Source organism: Maniola jurtina, chromosome 9 (genome assembly GCF_905333055.1).
Source record: "Maniola jurtina chromosome 9, ilManJurt1.1, whole genome shotgun sequence".
NCBI lineage: Eukaryota > Metazoa > Arthropoda > Insecta > Lepidoptera > Nymphalidae > Maniola > Maniola jurtina.
Window position 1 is genome coordinate 10,773,790 of NC_060037.1, and position 23,041 is coordinate 10,796,830.

The following is a 23,041-nucleotide window of genomic DNA, read 5'->3' on the forward strand; positions in this document are numbered from 1 at the left end:
TATTGGCTACAATGCATTAGAATAGAATAGAATGGAATAGAATAGAATAGATTTTTATTCAAATAGACTTTTACAAGTGCTTTTGAATCGTTAAATTATTTATCACTGGTTCGCCATTCTTGCGGTCCAGCTAAGTTGACTCTCTGTTGACTGAGTAATCTACTTTTATGTCATCTAGCTAAAGTATCTTTCGGCTTACTAGGTACTTTGCTTTCATGTCATCCAACGTGAATTGTCTTTCAGCGAAAAGATCACTCTAATAGGCACCTCATAAATTCAGCCATGCACAACAATGCGATTGTAATATTTGATTATAAAATCTTTCTATTAATATTTCACAACTCTATTTAAATTCGTTATAGACGACATTTAACCATCCGAAGAAAAATCATTTTTCTTCGGATGGTTAATGTACATACGTTTGAGATCGGCAATTGCAGTAGGTATGTCGATGTCGGTCAGTCTGCGCTGTCCCATATTGTCAAGCCTGCATATTCCATAGTAATTTTATTTACATTTAAATTAGGTTTTTAAGCTTAATTTAAATAAATACTTAAGTATAAGTTTTTGTATCTTTTTAGGGTTCGGTATCCGAAGGGTTTCAACGGAATCCTATTACTAAAACTCCGCTATCCGTCCGTCCCCCCGTCTGTCTGTCAGCGTGCTGTATCTCATTAACTGTAATAGGTAGAGGGTTGAAATTTTCACAGAATGTGTATTTTTATTGCCGCTATAATAACAACCTTGCACTTGCCCAATTTTCAAAAATTGTCTTTGGTCTGAGTTATACAAAATTCAGAAATCATAAAGAGGCTAAGTTTGAAATGCCAACTTTATGCCGACAATGCGCCTGGTCTTTATACTTGACCTTTTAAATCGAATAGAATAACAAAGCAATGCAGAAAGTAGATATTACCTAAGGGCCTTGTTCTATTATATTTACATATACCTTTAATAGCTAAATATGTATATAATGGCTTTGGAGGTCCAAAATTGACCTTTAAATTTCGTTCATGTCCTGGAACTGCGTTTTAAGCCTTTGGCCATACTTAGTTATAAGCACTAACATTTAATAACAACAATCTTAAGGTAAACCAATGATGGATCTAGGAATCGACCACATTATTATGCCAGGAAAACTCCCAGTATATGTTAAGTGGACCGGATCACAACCCTCAGTAATGGGGAGTATGGCTAATTTTTAGATCAGTTTTTGTGTCGCTTATAAAAACGCGTTTATTAGGCTTCTAGAGCGAGCTTGGATGGCTGGAGTGAAGAATTACGAAGAAAAAGCTGCCATCTTGTAGATTTTTATTTTATTATCTTGAGTGCCATCTAAAACGCATCCGGGACGACAACATCACGTCAAGATGACCAAAAGAAACAAAAACATCAACACCTACGCTCAAAATCTGCATCTCATTGGCAATAATCTCTAAAAGGTCGGTCTGTAAAAGTTAAGTGGGACATCTGTACGTAATATATTATTATTAAATGCGAAAGTATGTCTGTTTGTCGTTCTGTCTATCTGCAAGCTTTTAACAGCCCGACCACTTAACGGATTTTGACTAAAGATACAGAGATAGCTTTCAACCCAGGAACGGCGAACTAAAATCTAATAAAATTCGCAATGTACTTATGGGTAATGTTTCAACCACATCCATAGCATATCGTAGCTATTCCATGACTGGAAGCAAAGAGGAATATTAATTACCTAGTCATTTGTTGAAAGGCTTATTCTACATTAGAAAATACTGGACTAATCAAGACTTCTGCATAATAAAATTGAATGGAAAAAATAAAACACATTAGTGGAATCATTCTAGCTATAAATAAAGCTTAAAATATGAGCTTTCCAAATTTTATCTAGTTTAATCCATCAACTATAGGCATCAAATTATTTATTAGGCTTTCTATATTTAATGGATAGTGTTACTAAATCAATCAATCTCGAGTTTTTCGTAGAATTATACTACTATGCCGACCCAGATTTACTTATTTTCAATCGAGAATGAAGAAACAGTTTGCCTTGAATATAATATTCTAAAACGCTACCACAAAAGCCTAGGTGCCTACACACATTTTTATGGCATTATCAGTAAAACTTGTGCTTATGAAAACAAAAAACGTTTCAAAGACAAGTGCAAGTTGAACTGGTGCGGAGAGGGTTCCGCACGATAAATATGTAAGTTTTTACGCACAATACTTATTGAGCGATTTACCATGCTATTTTAAGACCATAGACTTCTAGGTTTTCCTGTACGTAATCTATAAGTAAAAACTATAATTTTAAGCTCATAGTTTGGGAGGGGGCGAGTAAGGAAATGATAAATTATTATCATCAATTTTCTCAAATAACTTTTAAACTAGATTATTATTAATTAAGGCCTTCATAGCAATCCCTTTGCTATTTTCATTCGAACTACAGAACCCCAAAAATGTTAAACTTGGTATTTTTTTAGTTTACCGCGTCGCGTAGCCGCAAAAGACTAACATGTTAGAGCTTAGTTAACACACCTTATCAAACTTTTTATATCTTTCATGTTTACTCTAGCTTGGATCCTCGCTCCCTTTGTTATTACAGTGTGTAAAAGGGATGATAAAATGCGATAACGCCTAGATAATGTGCGTAGACATGCGACGGAAGGTATTTCGAATGTCTATCGTGCTTCATAATCATCATCACAATCAACCCATTGCCGGCTCACTACTGAACGGGTCTCCTCTCAGAAAGAAAAAGGTTTGGCCATAGTCAACCACGCTAAGAACTGGCCAAGTGCAGATTGATAGACATCACGCAGCTTTGAGACCATTATGGAAAACTCTCAGGCATGCAGGTTTCCTCACGATTTTTTCTTTCGAAAAGTTAGAGGTGCGTGTCCGATATCGAGCCCCCGACCTCCGGAATGGGAGGCGAAGGTCTTAACCATTAGACTATCACGGCTATTAGTCTATCGTGCATGCAGACTATAATATATTTATAGTGTAGTGAATGAAGTGAACAAGTTTTCTGATTCGATTATAATGTTGTGACGTACAGAACGAATCGATTTCATGGATTGAGAAATTTCTAATAATATTCTTGGCATTTTATGGTACTCATTATGTTACGGTTTCCTACCCATATTTTCTTTATGTCTTATGTAGGATGAATTTGAAAAATACTTCAATCCGGTTTATTAACAGCTATTGCATGCGTTGCAATGCCCGTGCGCGATATATTTTTTAAAAAGAAAGAATGAAAGACAGAAAGTAAGCAAGCAAGCAAACAAGCAAGCAAGCAATTCAATCGGATTAACGGCAAAGGCGATGTAAGTTTTAAGCAATTAAATATCACTTGCTTTAACGGTGAAGGAAATCATCGTGAACATTCACAATGTTCTCAAAGGTATTTGAAGTCTGCCAATCCACACTTGGCATGGTAAGCCTACCATGGTAAAACTCGTCTAATTCTGAAAGGAGACCCATGGTCAGTAGTGAGCTTCCTATGGATTGATATGCGACCCATGCTCGGTAATGGTGGAGCTGGTGATGAATTGATGATGATGCATAAGTATTAGGTAATGAACAGACAGACAGACAAACAAGATTATATTTTCGCGAATAGCTATTGCAGTTTGATACAATATGTGGGTACTGCCACCGTTAAAGGAAAGCAATAGTTCAAACTTTTTAGTTTTATTGCGTTTAAAAACCTTACATTATAATCCATATTGGTTAAGTGTTTTAAATAAACATTTTGCTAAGGACACCGATCATTTTATTACGATATTTACTTGTATTTATATAACCTCCTGTAACACAGCTTTTACCATTCGGTCTGACTCACTGACCAAGGTGTCCCAATTAAACCATAACGCCGTTTACCGACCCAAACCTGTTGTAACGTTAAATTGACACTAAGGCGTATGGCACTGCAGCGTCGGAGTGGAGGTAGCGAGGCGAGGCTACTTTGTTATATCAACTTAAAATTTTAATTTGGCATACGCGTTCAATTTCAACGGTGTGAATATTTATAAAATTTGGTATACCTATAAGAGTTCATATTTCAAGAAATTATTTTCAAAAATAAGGTACCTTTATCCACCATCCATCGTTATAGTTAATACTAGCGACCTGCCCCGGCTTCGCACGGGTGGACATTTATTTTTTCTATTTTCCGGGATAAAATATAGCCTATATGGATTCGGAAGAATCCCTCTAAGTAATGGTAAAAGAAATTTTGAAATCGGTCCAGTAGTTTTTGAGCCTATTCAATACAAACATACAAAAATACAAAAATATAAAGGTTTCCTCTTTATAATATTAGTATAGATAACGTAGACATTCGCTAAGAAAGGATTTGTGAAAATTCAACCCCTAAGGGGGTAAAATAGGGGTTTGAAATTTGTATAGTCCACGTGGAGGGAGGCGCAGGTATAAGCTAGTTCAAAAATATGAAAGAAATAAAAATATGAATGAATATAGTTGAAAATATAATAGCTTCTTCAGTAAACCACTATTTTTCCCTTAAGTTTTCCTTTCTAATAAGTTTTTATTTATTGAGAAACCTCAATAGCTCAGCGGTTAGAAGGTGGGCTGGAATCTGTTAGGGGTCTGTATACTCAAAGTATAAAATATGTCTTCTGCATATTATATAATATATTCGTCGAAGTCCATTAATTAAACGCATAAATACCTAATGCAATTTGAATGCCGCGTAGGTACCTAAGTTTTTTCTGATAGGATTTTTTGGTATCATTTATTATAGCAGATTTTGCAATTATATTTAATCAGTTCTCTTAATTTACTTAAATCGTGACAAGAAATACGTGACTCGTAACAAATTTTCCTCATAGTAACATTAATGCACTAAAAACATGATGAAGATGCTAGTAGTTTTTTCCTTTTCTGAGTATTTATCAACACAGTAGGTACTCAAGTATCAATATTAAAACGTTTTGTATTTAAGCGTGTATTCATTTGCAATAAACAAACCACTTAAAGTCAAAGTCAAAGTCATTTATTCAAATTGGGTACTATTGTACACTTTCTGATTGTCAAACAATGATGCAGTGGTGATAAATAATTACGTTAACTTAAAACTAACGCTACGTGGGTTCCAAACACGCCCAAGTCTGAGAAGAGCCCATAAAAAACTCAGCCAGGTATTCTTTTTTTTTATTATCACCACTTTAGAGAATCTCTTATACTTATTAGAACACTATTTGTTTTCTTCTGGTTGACCACGTCTTAGTTTAACATGTTTGCATGTTGTCATTTTTTCGGCTACATCTGAATTAAACTTTTGCAGACACGTGTGGTTTGGATGACAATACATGATTATAGATACCATTGGGCGTCTCTGATGATGGAAATGGGAGGTGAGCTCTGGAACTCTCTAATAACATTGGTAATATAACAAGATAGTCTGTTTGAAATGTACATATATTTTTCATGACAAATTTTCAATCACTTTTAGTACGTAAATTAAATTAACAACAATAAAACAATAAAAAGCTTCGGCTTTTAAAAAGTCTTTCACATGTATGTTCACCTTAATAACAACTTGCAATTGACCTTTGTTAATAAAGAACCTAAGGAAACGTTCGCGTGATCAAAAACTACTAATCACACGACTGAAGTGAGTTATTAAATAATCAAGTGAAGTGAAAAAAACTGTGAAAAAATCACATACAAAATCTAATGCCGAAAGACTCGTACCTCACTCAAGATTATCCTGTTCGTTAAAAGTGCGCAATCAATGATGACACCAAACAAGATGTGGCCAAATAAATAATTTATTAAATTACCGGACAGAGCATTTTAACATTTAAATGCGAAACTTCTTCAAAAGATCTTTGCGGTGATTGCATAAAAAACCGGCCAAGTTCGAGTCAGACTCGCGCACTGAGGGTTCCGTACTCGGGTATTTTTCCAACATTTTGCACGATAAATCAAAAACCACTATACATAAAAATAAATAAAAATCTGTTTCAGAATGTACAGGTAAAGCCCTTTCATATGATACCCCACTTGATATAGTTAGTTATCTTACTTTAAAAATTGAAACACAATTTAATGTTTTTTTTAATGATGTAACCAAAAATTCGCGGTTTTCAGATTTATTCCTGTACTTGTGCTATAAAACCTACCTACCTGCCTTTCATGATTCTAGGTCAACGGGAAGTACCCTATAGGTTTCTTGACAGACACGACGGACAGACAGACAGACAACAAAGTGATCATATAGGGTTCCGTTTTTCCTTTTGAGGTACGGAACCCTAAAAATATAATGATGTATTTGACAATGTAGAAAAAATATTCTCACGTTGTTTCTTCAACTTTGAGGAACTTTGAGGCTTCCTTAAGATACGACTCGCTTAGGACTTAAAAAATATTAAAATGACTGAAGTAAATTTAAATTTATATTACGATCATCATTATAACAATATAATAGTAAAGTCAGTCCGCCGCGTCTGTTTGTATGAAATTCTTATTGAACTCAAAAACTTATAATATGTTATACCTACATTCGTAACACCTAATTTTTACCAATAATGCCTTCTGCTAAGAGGAGCTTGTACTAAATAAATAATATTATAAATCAAATTCAGCAGTCCAAGAACAATCAATGCGACAACCTACCCTTGGTCGATGCATGACCTTTTCTTTTTTTACCCGACTGTGGCAAAGCCAAAAGGAAGGGTTATGATTTTAGCAGTCTATATATGTATGTATGTAGGTATGTATGTATGTTTTCATCCAAATTCTGTGTTCCACCGTAGTGGCTAAACTACTGGGCCGATTTTGATGAATGAGATGTCAATCGATTTGTCGTAAAGGTCCGGGTGACATAGGCTACATTTTATGCGATAAAAATTGACCTAACGAATGTTACATAAAAAAAGTGGGGGTCTCCAATTTTTTTTTGCTATAGTATCGAGTGGGCTGTCAAATGAAAGAGGAGAAAATTCTGAGTTCATAAATATAAATGTACTAAAACGTTAAAATATACCAAGCGACAGAAAAACAATGTTACTATAATATTTCAGCGTTTATTAAGACGATCGTAGTCGGGTTTTAGTTTTCAACTTTATCTTGTTAATTTTAAAAAAAAACTTTTTTCAATTATTTTCCTTTTTTAAATAAAAACAAAGTTATATGTGACAAAGTTGCGATCATTTAGAAAAATGATTTATATCTCATCATCTCGTCTGGTGTCTTCATAATGACTGCGCTTATCTAAAAGTCAAGTAAATACAAACTTGTTCACTTGCAACAAAGTTTACGATGTACGTTGCGTACGATAGGTCACGGGTCAATTATGAACATTAATAAATAATAATGTTAGGTTATAGAACTTTAATATTTATTTTTAGTTATGACCAGTCTCTTTTAACCTGTTTACCTAGGTACGTACCTGTCTATATTTTTTTAAAGAATATTATTAGCCTGATTAATATATTAAAACATACAGCTTGCAAATTTGCAAATAATTACTTATTTTCAAAAAAATTTAGATTCGTGATTTTTCACAGGCTACTTTAAGTATGGATACGGCTATTTACCTACGTAGCATTTTAAGTGTGACTTATGAAAAGGCTTGAATGAATTTTCACATGTTAAATAGCATGTGAAAATTCATGTGGAAAGCCTTAGTTGGTTGGTTGAAATGGTTCATCAATAGTTTATGCTAACATTATAAATACGAAAGTGTCTGCATGGACTTCGTCTGTGATGGTGTTTGCTGGCGCGCGTGCTGTGCTTGTTTGGAGTGTTTTTTTTTTTGTTAAGAGTGGCTGGTTTTTGTGTTGGTTGGTATTTTTTGGTGGTGGAACTGACTGGGAAGCGCTCTAAAGGGGCGCCGCGCGTGTGTCGGCGGGCGCCGACGCAGACGGGGTCCATACTTGTATAAATTCAATAACTTAAAAATATCACAAACTTGACATTGGCTAATCAGAGTAAAGCCAGATTTAAAAAAAAAAAAAAAGTGTCTGCATGTCTGTTACCTTTTTACGGCCCATCCGCTTTATCAACTTTGAAGTTTGGTTCAGAAAATAGCTTGCATCCTGGAGATGAACATAGGCTACTTTTATCTCAAATTCAAATTCAAAATATTTTTATCCAGTTGGACTTTTACAATTACTTTTGAATCGTCATAAGCATCTACTACTGGTTCGGAATGCCTTTCCTACCAAGAAGAACAAAAAATTGAGAAAAATTAAAAAATGGAAGCCCAAACGGTATTTACAAAATGCCTAAACTCACGCCGACGAGGGTGCAGGTATCATCTAGCAACCCAGTAGGTAACATTCATAATCAGATAAAGTGATTCTGGATAAATTTTCAGTAAACTTATCTAATAGAAATAGATACTAGCTTTTCTAGGTCAGGCTGTATTGGTTTAGACCGTACGCTTTCGAACTGCAAATGGTTTTAGCGTTGCATAAAATAAACAGAACTAGTTTATAACTAAAATTAAGTTTACCTACCAGTAGTCCTAGTACGATCAGTGCGACAACACTTTCTCGCGGTCTTTGTTTTTCCGATGCAAAAGCCTTGAAATAGACATGAAAAAGTATTGTCACATGCACTTCGATTTGATCTTGTATCGTATACAGTACGCGACAGGTTGAGATTGCAAACGGGGTGGAGACGCCCTGCACACCCGCATGTTATCGCACATGTTTGCCGCGCTTTTGAACGGAAGTCACGTGACATCTGTTGGTAATGTTTTTAGGAACGCAACCGTGGCGCCACCTCGGAAAACTATCTTGAAAATGGCCTGCGAGAGTTCTGCTCACTTTAGTTCGGTCGATCTTAGTGTGCGGACGTGTTTTATCAATCTGTTATTATTGCGTTATCTTAGTTTTGTTGAGTATCAAGCCTTAATCATGCAAATAAGGGTTATATTTATACATTCTTATATTTTTATTGAGGTTCACTTCTGGTATGCTTATACGCACATCATTGCCATCTCAACCTGTCGCATAATGAGAAAAGTATCCGGACCTCGCTCCTTAGAAACGAATTATGATCATAAACCAATCCTCAATTTCAGAAATTTTGTCGACGAACTACAAATTATTTTTATTCACTGTGTCTACTTATAGAGTGACAGATATTATACATACGTAAAATATGCAGTTTTAGCAATTTTAGAAAATATATTTTTTTGTCACATAATATCTACCCACCTATCCAAATTTCTTCTTCTTCTAGTGCCATCTCCTATCGGAGGTTGGCAATCAATAAGGCTAACTGGATTTTGTTTACCGCTGCCCTAAACAGTGACCCTGTACTCATGTTGATGTTCGTCTACGGCCAGGTCTACGTTTATCCCCATTTAAGTTATATAGACTAGCGCTTGGCTGCAATCAGACCTGCTAGCAAGTGATGATGCAGCCTAAGATGGAGCGCGCTTGCCTAGAAGTTGCCTATTCACTCTTGACTTGAAGGTACCCATATTATAGGTGGAAGGGAAAACTGATGCCGGAAGGGCGTTCCATATCCTAGCGGTTCGGATTAGAAGAGAGGAAGCAAATCGAGGAATTTTGACTACGCATGGATGCAGACCTTGACGATGCCTGGCAGTACGATGGTAGAAAGGTCAAAGAGTTCTTGTGCACACTCTCCGACATAAATCCTGTAGAATACCGATAAACTGGCAACTTTGCGCCGATGTTCCAAACTTTGGAGATTAGTATTCATCAGTGCTTCGTCACCAATGAGTCTTCTAGCTTGGCGAGCCACCGAATCCAAGATAAGTAATCTTTTTACGTAGACAGAATCGTGGGTATATCCTGTACGATACTGATGAAAGCCTGTCAGTAGCTATTCGATTACACACAAATAAGGCAAAAATAAAACACCGACATGGCATGTAATACGAGACTCTCTAACAATGTTGCAGCGCATCTCGTTACAAGGAATATTATGCCATTTTCAATTCCAGATCCAGGAATAGGATATTCTTTGTGACTATAAAAAGGATTCAAAACGACTGAACTTATTACCCGATTTCCTACCAAAAGGGCTTTATTCTTAGCAGAATCCTCTCTCTGTTTGTATCTTTGAAACAATATATGTACTTTCTTTTCTAAGCATAATATTATATATTATTTCAATAGACTACAACTAAACTAAAACTAGCGGATTCTCGGCGTTTACTATACTAAAAAATATCTTTTCGCATTATTGCCTTTCTAATAGAACCGGTTTGGGGCACTCTGGTTGGATGGTTTCAAAATCAATTGCCTGCCTGAAGTTCCCAACATATCAAAAGTGTGTGAAGTCTGCCAATTTACACTTGGCCAGTGAGTTGGTGAACTACAATTGCGCACACCATTCTCATTCTAAGAACCATGTTCAGTAGTGGGCCATCGATGATGGGGTGAGATGAGATAGTACCTAATTGGGTTTTTTAACGCACTATGAACGTTTACATTTTGAAAAAAATATATATACTGTTTGATTTTGCAAACTTTATAACTAAATGTGCTGCAGCAATAGAACTTTATGCAATCCTGGTTATTTGCTGTCACTCTCGCGCTATGATTGGCTAAAATTCAATTTTAGTAAGAGTAAGGTAGGTCCCATAAACTCAGCCATTATCAAAGATTGCGACTTGATCGCATGCGCGAATGGAAGTTTCGTAATTCCGACAGACCGATTTTACCTACAAGTTTTTGAATTTTAAAACTTATGAAAATCAAAACATTTTTACCAAAATGAGTCATTGCATTTTCGATTGTAGTATAGCAAGATACTTACAATATTTACCAAAAACTAGAACCCCGTTCCTGTAAGTTACTGCTTTTCTGTAAGTTCCTGCTTTTAAGTATTCAAAAATTAAAATTAAAATATTTTTATTAAATTAAACTTTTACAAGAATTTTTGAATCGTCAATTGCATCTACCGAGATACCATACGAAAACTGTCAAAACCTCAAACTTATTTCTCAAACGAGTGTAAATTAAAAATTAATAACACCCCCGACAAGTGAAGGTTACAGTAACTAGAAAAGAGCTGATAACTTTCAAACGGCTGAACCGATTTTCTTGGATTATAACTAAGAAGACTCTCGATCAAGCCTATCAAACAAAAAAAACTAAATTAAAATCGATTCATTAGTTTAGGAGCTACGATGCCACAGACAGATACACATATACACATATACACAGATACACGGATACACACGTTAAACTTATAACAACCCTCTTTTTGGGTCGGGGGTTAAAAATAAAAGATTTCGAACAAATGCAGTCATTGAGTTTCGGTTGTACATAAAATACGGCAGTCTATCTGCTTACAAAATGAGGTTCGACTTATTTAAAAGGTAAATATATTCCGAACAAAAGCCTGAGGAGTCAAGCACGTAGCAAGATGAGTCAGGGACCTTTTCACCCGTTGCATTGTTTATTCTGGACGCAAACCCGTTCCTAAACGGTTTTCTCCCGGCGTTTTCTTAGAAAATTTCAAATATACATTATGAATATTCATTTTTCGTCTATGAATATGACTTATTGTTAATTAAGTCACATTATTTAGGTGTAGATTCAATACTAACCGAACGCGAACGACGGCCACATGATAATATAAGTATTTAACAAAATAGACGAACTTACTCTTAAAATCCTAATCATTTTATTTTATTTAATGTCATACAGCTAGTGTTTCTTACACTGCGACTGTGACCCTATTACCGATTCAGAATGAATATTCTACTGAGGTGAGCCAGCAAGAATCTCACTGTTTCTCTATTAGAAAAATAATAATTGGTACCTAAGTATAAATATACATATGCATGCTAACCTACATTTGAGCAAATAAATGATTATGATTATAAATACCTATATACTAAGTATCTGATACCTACCTATGTAAACTAATATTATAAAGAGGTGAAGTTTGTAAGTTTGTTCGTACGGGGAAATCTCTGGAACTACTGAACCGATTTTGAATATTCTTTCACCAGTAGAAAGCTATATTGTTCTTGAGTGACATAGACTATATTTTATTTCCAAAAAATTAGAGACTCCTTCGAAATTTCTAATAAGCTACCCGTGCGAAGCCGGAGTTGGTCGCTAGTCTAAAAAGTAACTCATAGATACCTAATTAACCGGAGCAACATGGTGTACCTAAAGTAGACAGTTCCATATCCCACTTTCTTTATATAAGAGTGGAGGTCATTGCCCAGCTGTGGAATATCAGCAAGCTGTTATTGTTACCTTACTAACGTTCAAGTTTTTGAGTTACAGACATGCAGCAGTTTAGTAAAACGTGTTTTGAGCATTTTTAGGGTTTCGTATCTCCAGAGAAAAAGGAACCCATATAGCTTCACTCAATTGTGTCTTTGTCTGACTGACTGACTGTCTGTGATGTCTGTCAAGACCCGGTCAAGGGTATCAAAACATATAGGGTACTTCCCGTTGACCTACAATCAAGTTTAGCAAGTAGCACAAGTAAAGGGAAAAATCCGAAAACTGTGTATTTGTGGTTACCTGCATCACAAAAGAAATCTAAGTGTTATTTCTTGTAGTAGGTACTATTATACGGAACCTTACGTGTGCGAGTCCGACTCGCACTTGTCTGGTTTTTTGTTCTTGCAACAGCGTTTATCGCGTTTTATTGAGACTTTCATCGAAGCGAATATGGTCCATTGGCCGCGCGCTGAAGAACTTTCTCATCGTGATCAAATACTTAACTTGACTGACACTAAGTTTAAACTTAAATGACACTACATATATACTTAATGCCGAATCTATAGACATCTCTTAATCTTTGAGAGCATTATAGTTCTAATCTTTGACATTTTATTCATAAAACAAAATATGGAAAACCGAGTTTACGCTTTGTAATTCGGTCATTTACTCAATTGTAATTAAATAGGGTAGGTAGGTCGCAAAACTTAGGCATTAAACGTTTCAAATAAATTAGAAACTAAAATTTAATATAACATGCACAAAATAAAAAATATGAATCTTTAGATTTCTTATCATCTCAATGTGTGAGTTTTGTTTCAGAAACTAATGAACATAAAAAACAGTAATTAAATATTGTACACCGAGTGGGTGTGTTCTAAAATACTATTAAGTAGTCTGTAGAGTAGTTGTGGAACAATGCAATAGTTTCACACAGTTTTATTATGCGCTAATGAAAATCTTAAACGCAAGCTATCATAAGATTCATAAGAGAGTGCTTTCTCTCAACTCTCGAGTTATACAATAAAGCATAACTGTAAACATCCGCTCTTACCTCGGCTTAGGCAAGTCCGTTAAAATTCCGGCACACTGTTCCGAGATACACAAAACACACAGATTTTAGCGAGTCGATGGATCGTCAGATCTCCACACCGTTACACGATATGTGTGTCAAATGACGAGAGAAAAATAAGAAAATTTTCTTTAAACACACACTGGGAAAGTCTGTCACAGAAACACACTTCGTCCGAACTTGTGGATTTGCGATTAATTATGTCACTTTCGGAAAATTGTGGGAGAAAAGTGGGTATGATAATAATTTTAGAATGTACAAGTGAATAGCATGCGCGCGCGACGTCAGTTGTAAGCCAAAGGTAAGCGCGCAAGCGTCGTACGCCTGCCTCTCTCTCAAAGCGACTGGCGCGAAGCCATACCTTCACCTTCGCGGCGCTCGCCTGTTTCGCAAACAACCTCAGCCAGCGGTTTCCTTGCAGAATTTCTTGTTGCATGGCAACTGTACTGAATGTTTGCCGCAATAGGAGTTTATTGTAAGAACATAAAAGTTTCAGAACTTTTGTAACTATTGCGGCTGAGGCTGCGGAAAAACTTCGGAAAAGTTTAATGGGAAAAAATCTAATCAATTTATTACTTTTGCAAAGGAAAAGTTCAAAAGTCGTATCTACTGTAGTCGCCTGAAGTAGGGCAAAACTTTTATACAATTTGTGAGTACAGGTAAAATATTGTTTGTACTTACCCAAAGAATAATAATATGATGAATGAGATTACATATTTATGTAATTGTTTCAGTTAAATCTGCTTTGTTTTGCTTTGATAAAAAATACCGTCTGAAAATTTATTCAGTTTGCATATAAGTATATATTACTACAGAAAAATATACACAGTTTCTGTCATATTTATCATCAGTAGTAGTCTATATTTTCGGAAAAATGAATTTTCATTGAATTTTCAAATCCTTGAGACTTCTTATCGCTCGTCAAAAGAAAAATTACTATTTAGCCGATCTACATTAAGGGCATCATCTACATACTTGGTAAGAGATAGCTTGCGTCCAGTAGACGAATACTACTTTTATCCCGGAAAATCAAAGAGTTTGATGGCATATTGAAAAATCTAAATCCACGCGGACGAAGTCGCGGGCATCATCTAATAATAACTAATCCATACTAATATTATACTCGTAAATGCGAAAGTGTCTGTCTGTCTGTCTGTCTGCTAGCTTTTCCCGACCCAAACAGTTTAACCGATTTAGATGTGGTACAGAGTTAGCTTACATCCCGGGGAAGGACATAGGCTTCCCGGAAAATCAAAGAGTTCCCACGGGATTCTTAAAGGCCCATCCATTTAACCGATTTATATGAAATTTGGTACAGAGGTAGCTTGCATGCCGGTTATTGATATAGGCAACTTTTTATCCCGGAAAATCATAGATTCCCACGAGATTTTTATGAAAACCTAAATCCAGTAACTAAAACAAAACTTAGGTACTTATACTATTTTTGTGAACTAAGGGAAATTTCACAATACATTTTCCATTGACAAAAGTCACGGGCATCTGCCAAGACTCAAGTTTATTTCGCTATACAAACGACATGTGGAATGTCACGGCATATGTGGTGAAATGGTGACGAAACCTCTAATCGGTGTCATTTGTCATAGACACGGCAAGATCATGTCGTGTAAGCGATACATTTTTTACCGTGCAATCTAGGTTAAGCGTTCATAACTTTTGTACGTAGGTTTATACTCGTACACGTCTACCTTGTGTTTATTTTTAATACGTGGCCTTGTTGGGTTTTCAATCTTTTTACTGTTATACTGGCTGTTTGTTGTACGTATTAGCCATATAAGTCGGTCAACTTAACTACCCGTCTAAGTGGTACGGTTACTCACAATATTCCCGATTCCGTAATCTGAGATCCCGATGGTTTGATTCCTGATTCTGTTTATTTTTTCAGTGAATTTGAAAAGGTCAATACAAAAATGCTAACGCATGATTAGATTCCTACGCTGATGTCGGTCTCGTGCGTCCGTCGCGCGTACAATTTCCAGAAAAAGACAGTAACTAAGCGCAGTTAAATCCTGCCATCAATATCTACCAATATTTTTAACATACTTCTACCTTCCGGTGAAAAGTTTTGTCATTTCATATCTATGATCGACAATTTTCACGTCATAAAATGCGATTCACGCGCACGTAAAAATGCCAGAGAAAGGTTATCTTAGATCCTTCCGTGGCAAAAATCTGCTTTAAGTTTAGAATAAAGTGTATAATATACCTACTTACTTACTAATAATATTTTAAATGCGAAAATGCATTTGATTGTTAATTTGTCCTTCAATCACGCCGCAACGATAGACGTGAATTTTAGTATGGATACCTAATAGGCAAAACCTCCTCCTTACCTCGCAAAATCAAAACATTCCCGCGGGATTTTTAAATCCACGCGGATGAAGTTGCAGATATTTGCATCTCGTCTATAGAATACTTACTAATCTTAGATACTACAAAGAGGAAATATTTGTATACACTGTGATACTACTGAACCGATTTAATAATTCTTTCACCATTTGACAGGTACTTTATTCAGAAGTAACATAGGCTATAAATTAGATATCTACCTAATATAATAGCCGACGGGCGAGCAAAAGCCACTATTTAATAAACAAAATCTTTCACCGTAAACCAGTTAAAACGTTAAGTGTTCATATAAAAGACCTGAGTGGATCGAGATTGCATGCGAAATTACCATCACACCTCACAGCAATGAGACTTAAATAGACTCTTTATGTAATAACCATTAGTTTGCACGGTTTAGTGAAACGCGAGCCCGATGCGCTTATCTTGAAGCTTTATGTAGTGCTTGAGCCTTTCAGGCAGGTAATTTATATCATCATCATCATCATCAGCCTGTGGACGTCCACTGTTGGACATAGGCCTTCCTAAAGAGCGCTACCACACCCGGTCCTCAGCCTTCCTCATCCAGCCACTTCCCGCCAGCCGCTGTATGTCGTCGGTCCATCGTGCTGGAGGGCGTCCCACACTACGCTTGCTCAAACGCGGTCTCCACCCAAGGACTTTCCGGCTCCACTTCACATTAATTATATCAGTTCTAGGAAAATTCTTTGACGACCTCCCTGGCGAGCGCTGAGGTCTTCCCCGGGTTCGATTCTCGGCACGGGGAATTTGGGAATTTATATTTTCTAAATGTTCTTTGGTCTGATCTACGGTCAATGAGATGCCCATGTGGAGTCACAAACAATATTATGAAGAGTGAACGGCTCCAAAATATGTTATTCAATAATAAATTAAATTATTTTTTAGTTTTTAGTGCTTGTGGTTATTGAAGTCGATTTTTTTTCTTGAATTTTTTTTATAAGAGGAGACCTGTGCTCAGTAGTAAGCTGGCGATGGGTTGATCATGATGATGAATTTTAATACCATAGAACATATTTACGCGTCGATTTTTTTAAATCTATAGACTAATGCTTGGCTGCAATCCTGCTGGCAAATGATGATCCAGCCTAAAATGGAGCGCGCTTGTCTAGAGGATGCCTATTCACTCTTGACTTAACAGGGCTCTCTCCGTCACTCGTTTCATACAATCGTAGTTCCAATTTATTTTGAATATTAACAGGGCTCTCTCCGTCACTTGCTTCCACTCGCTTCATACAATCGTAGTTCCAATTTCATTTGAATATTAAGCAACCAAAGTCCATGAAATTTTGTAGACATATTCTAGAAACTAATATCTGTGTCTGTGGTGTTTGAGATTTTTCTAAAAATATGTAGTTTTAAAATTACAGAGGCTTAAAGATTTGTATGTAAATTTTTAAGACCGCGTAACTTTGAAACCGAATATTTTAACAGAAATCTGGAAAACCACAGACATAGATATTAGTTTCTAGAATATGTCTGCAAAATTTCATGGACTTTGGTTGCTTAATATACAAATGAAATTGGAACTACGATTGTATGAAGCGAGTAGAAGCGAGTGACGGAGAATGCTCTCTTAAGCAACCAAAGTCCATGAAATTTTGCAGACATATTCTAGAAACTAATATCTGTGTCTGTGGTGTTTTAGATTTTTCTAAAAATATGTAGTTTTAAAATTACAGGGGCTCAAAGATTTGTATGAAAATGTTTAAGACCGCGTAACTTTCAAACCGAATATTTTAACAGAAATCTGGAAAACCACAGACATACATATTAATTTCTAGAATATGTCTGCAAAATTTCATGGACTTTGGCTGCTTAATATTCAAATGATTTTGGAACTACGATTGTATGAAACGAGTGACGGAGAGAGCCCTCTTAAAATTAAGAACTTCTTTCTTTTTTGGGTCGGTAAGAAATAAACACACTTGCATTTCTCTAGACCATTTTATAGTTATTACATAACCCGTATGTTTGAGTCTCATTGCAGAGAAATGGCGCTGGAAATTTGCATTCTATCTCGACGCAACATCCGCTGAGTCCATGAGAATATTTAGATTGTATATTTTATCACTATCTAACAGTGTTTATGAGAAATCTCAATTTATTTTTAATAAGACTTACTTAATGGAGTTTTAAAAAGCAGTGATAAAGTGGTATTTTAACTGTAACTTATTGAAGTTATGTGCATTTTAAGTAACCTAGCTTTAATGGTGAAGGGAAACATCGTGAGGAAACCTGCATGCCTGAGTTTTCCATAATGTTCTCAAACGTGTTTCAATCCGCACTGGGCCAGCTAGGTAGACTATAGCCTAAACCCTCCTCATTCTGAGAGGTCTGTGCTCAATAATGGACTGGCAAGTTGATCATGATGATGATGATGCATGGAGTTTTATTCAGTCAGTCGCAACTCGCAACTCTAGGCCATACACCTCTGAATTATTCGTTACTAGAGGATGCCCGCGACTTCGTTCGCGTGGATGTAGGTTTTTTAGAAATCCCGTGGGAACTCTTTGATTTTCCGGCATAAAGAGTAGCCTATGTGCTAATTCAGGGTATAATATATCTCCATTCTAAATTTCAGCCCAATCCGTCCAGTAGTTTTTGCGTGAAGGCGTAACAAACATACACACACACATACACACAAACTTTCGCCTTTATAATATTAGTGTGATCTCGTACCTATGAGAAGATAAGTAGGTATTTATACAAGTTATAATATAATTCCCTACTGCAGATCCTCTAACATCTAACGCGTTCCCTCATTGTAATGAAGCATTTATGTACTCAGCTGTTTAAGTATAAAGCATGCTTTGGAGCCACGGAATTCTAAATAGGTAATAGAAATGTTATCTCGTCTTTAATAACGGTACAATGAACGTATCCCCATACTTAACGACTCGCTCTAATAGAAATCATATTTTGAAAGCACATCATGGGTACTACATATTATTTTGATTTCAGCATCAGCGATAGACAGTCGCTAAATGTATCATAATGTATGACTGAAAGTAAAATATTATCCACCCAGATAAAATTCAAACAAAGCTATTTGTATTGTGTCTCCTGAAAAGTTAGAGACTAAGGGTAGTATGGATACAAATACTTGAAGCCACGACCTGCATGTAGAATCCAAAGCAATATAAATTAAACTACCTAGATCATGCCCGCGATTTCGACGTGGAATTAGATTCTCGAAAAAATCCGCGCCGACTCTTTGATTTTCCAGAACTAAAGTAACCTATGTCCATCCCCGGTATGCAAACTGTATGTGTGCCAACTTTTGACAAAATTGGTTATACGGATGGACCGTGAAAACCTAGCAAACAAACACACTTAGCATTTAAATATAAATGTATGTGTGAATTGTAATTTATACAGTAACGTGCATTGATGTTCCACAACACATCTGTGCGGCGACAAGCGCAGGACTCTTTGTTATTTCTATACTTATTATGAATTCTGTGGATCTAACAGTACATCAGGTATGAGGGAACGTGTCTCCAGCTAAACCAAGAGAGAGATTAAACAAGAGCGTGTACGTGATTGTATGTTACATACTTTGTTGTTCTACAATGATCCATAACATCGCAATCCATAACATCGATAATTGATAGTCGGATGTTGAAATTGATCTTTATCGTCAATAATGAAATGTTTATCTATTAAATTATACTGTGTAATTGTTTTCAAAATTGTTGTAAAGCAAAGATATACAGGGTAAAAAATTATACCTACTTACGCGTCGTCTAAAGCACATTACATCTCTTTTACAGGGTTATATTAATTTTTAGGGTTCCGTACCTCAAAAAGGTAAAAAGGAACCCTTATAGTTCTTATCACTTCGTTGTCTGTCTGTCTGTTTGTCTGTCAAGCCAAGGGAATCAACACCTAAGTATAGACAACTTCCCGTTGACCTAGATTCTAGAATCATGAAAGGTAGGTAGCTGATGTCTTCTGTCTCAAGTAATGAAAAAAATTCGAAACCGTGAATTTTGGACTACACCACAAACAAATTAAAATGTGTTCACGAACAAATAAAAAATGAGTTTACTAAATCAAATCATAGATGGCACTGTTTATAATTAGCTTGCAGTGTTGTACATAAAAGTTTATATCTTGTACGATTGCACGGAATCTGTCGTGTGCGAGTCCGAATAAATCCGAAAACTGTAATTTTGTGGTTACATCACAGAAAAAAAATTTAAATGTGTTTCAATTTTTAAAGTAAGATAACTAACTATACCAAGTGGGGTATCATATAAATGTGCTTTACTTGTACATTCTAAAACAGATTTTTATTTATTTTTAAGCATAATAGTTTTTGATTTATCGTGCAAAATGTCGGAAAAAATACCCGTGTACGGAACCCTCGGTGCGCGAGTCTGACTCGCTTTTGGCCGATTTTCACTTAATAGTAACGTAACATAAGCTTACTATTAATGTACGAGTATATCAAATGAATAGTTTGACCTGTCAAAATAGTCACAAAACTTTTTTTCCGACTTTGAATATTTTTAACCCCCGACCCAAAAAGAGGGGTGTTATAAGTTTGACGTGTGTATCTGTGTATCTGTGTGTCTGTGTATCTGTGTATCTGTGTATCTGTGTGTCTGTGTATCTGTGTATCTGTGTATCTGTGTATCTGTCTGTGGCATCGTAGCGCCTAAACGAATGAACCGATTTTAATTTAGTTTTTTTTGTTTGAAAGGTGGCTTGATCGAGAGTGTTCTTAGCTATAATCTAAAAAAATTGGTTCAGCCGTTTAAGAGTTATCAGCTCTTTTCTAGTTTTCTTGTAGAAAAGAAGGTTAGATAACCGTTAGGTTCATAATATTATGTCAATAGACAAATGTCAAGCTGTCAAGATGGACGTTGCCTAAATACATAATTATTTATTTGAAAATGATGTTTTGGAAAACTCAGATACTTTGGATCGTCGGGGGTGTTATAAATTTTTAATTTACACTTGTATTTCTTACAATTGACACGAAAGCTCTCTCGAATCATACTAGCATACCTACTATAATACTTGTGCATATGTACCTGCATACGTAATACACTCATTTCATGTTTTATGTTGAGCTCTTATGTAAAGCAACTTTTATAGGAGGTTTGCGTGACCATTTTGGCAGTAGCGGCAAAAAAGATTAGACTACGTTTACACGCGCCACATTTGATTCGTAAAAATCTTGAATTAAAATGTATTTACAGAGGCATTTTATTTGGCGTGTGGCTCGTTTTCAAAATGGATCTTATTTGTGTGTGTCTATGTGTGCGCGTGTGTGTTAGTGGGTGCGGGTGGGTGGGTGTGGGTGTGTCTGTGTGTGTATGTATGTACGTGTGCATGTGTTTTACGTATATTAATTAACCCCATATTTTAAGCTTTAGCTTTATAAAAAGTAATTCGAATTCAGAGACAGTTTTACTTTTTTACAATAACAGCAACAATATTCAATAATTCTGATAATGGATTTAGGTAGTTACAGTAAAAGTCATTAGGCATAATCATGTGCCTGCAATATAATGTGGTTTATCTAAAAGTAGTCTTACTTTTATAATCAGTTCGCTTTATAGACTTTTATGTTACTTAATATCTGAATGTCAATATTTCAGATTTAAGAGTTCCAATTTAGCAGAAATACATTTTTTTACTTGTATTTCCAGTACCGAGTACCGATTACATAAACTAGGTAACTAGTAATTTAAATAGAAAAAATAGTTTATGCCCCCGTCTTCGTCCATGGATATAGATTTGAGTAACAATATTCGGTAACATCGGGCGCATTGAAGAAAAACTGATGATGACATCAAAGACCAGTCAATGTCATGACCTCTGATTATGCATTCTTCAGAATTCAGATGATGAATTATTATGCGTTCACCCGTTATTCATAGCTAAACTAAAAGGCCCATGAAGGTGTGCGTTGCTTATAATATGCAGGCCTAAGAGTTCGCCATAATGTTCTCAAAGGTGTGTTAAATCTGCTAATATGTACTTGGTTAGCATGGTGGACGAAAGCCTAAGCCCTTATAATTCCGAGAGAAGAGAAGAACCGTGTTCAGTAGTGGGCCGACGATGGCGTTCACTCATTGTTCAATGAAACTATTACACGTGTAGCTAAACAAAAATTATTTTTTACTTTTTAGCGTTTAGGTTTTTGAAGTCGGTTTTGTTTTTCTTTTGATTTTTTTTTATTTCACAATTTTTAGTGGCCCCACTGTACTATAATATGCTATGCCCAGTTAAAACACTACTGTTTACTAAGCTATTACACTGATCGCGAGCACAAATTGCTCGCAATCAGTGTAATAACTTATTATTGAGGAGTTCTGTTCTCCATCTCCGAAGATATTCATCAGATCTTCGCCAAATTTATATGGGACCACCTGCACAGTATACCTTTTCAAAAAAAAAATATTTCCAAATCGGTCCAGGGGTCTTTGAGTAATCGGGGAACATGCATTAAAAAAAAAAGATTTCGACGAATTGAGAACCTCCTCCTGTTTTCGAAGTCGGTTAAAAAAGGCTCATGAAGGTCTGTGAAGGGCCCTTAGAGGTTGCTTATAAAGTAAAGACAGAACACTCGTCAAGATAAGCCCATGTCCGTGTATAGTGCGTGAAGTATTCGGGTCAGTCGTAACAGTGGATGGACACAGCCGGGCCGGTCGCCGCCGCATCCGCCACCGGTCACTGTGCAGACGTGTGCGTATCCATTGTTATGCGTCACGATATCTCATAATACTGTGACCACCCACTGAATAAAGTCTTCTGCATCCTATTTGTGAGGTCTGGGGCATGATTCCGGGCATACACCTCTAACTTTTCGGAGCTATGTGCGTTTCAATCAATTTCATATGACTTGCTTTAATGGTTAAAGAAAATATTGTGAGGAAACTTGTATGCCTGAAAGTTCTTCATAATGCTCTCAAAGGTGTGTGAAGTCTGCCAATCTGCACTGGACCAGGATGGTGGACTATGGCCTCAACCCTTGTCACTCTCAGAAAATACCTGCTTCAGTAGTGGTCTAGCGATGGGTAGAACCTATTCGTTCACTCATTGTTCATAGGAACTACTCGTAAAAGGCCCATGAAGGTCTGTAAAGGCCCTTGAAGATAGACACAGCCGGGCCGGTCGCCGCCGTATCCGCCACCGGTCACTGTGCAGACGTGTGTATTTCGATTTTTTTACGTCATTGTATCTTATATTTAGATTATAGACCCCGTGGTCGTGTCACATTGACAAGACTTCAAATCAGACGATGTAGTAGGTAGAGAATAGCAGACTTATAATCTGTAGGAAAACTATATTTAAATGATAGGGGCAATACAAAAAGGTAATTTTCGTACTCTTGTGGTTGTGCATATAAAAAGTTATTATATTGAAAAAAAAAATCAAATGT

General features: G+C 36.1%; 1 protein-coding gene across 1 annotated transcript in view; it reads right to left on the bottom strand.

Annotated features, from left to right (window-relative positions):
* The window catches only part of LOC123868082, a 169,358-nt gene extending 155,759 nt beyond the window's left edge, over nucleotides 1–13,599 (bottom strand). Inside the window, exon 1 of the mRNA XM_045910434.1 lies at nucleotides 13,246–13,599. The gene's annotated coding sequence lies outside the window, so the exon portion shown is untranslated. The remainder of the gene's footprint in view (nucleotides 1–13,245) is intronic.
* Between the last annotated feature and the right edge of the window lie 9,442 nt (nucleotides 13,600–23,041).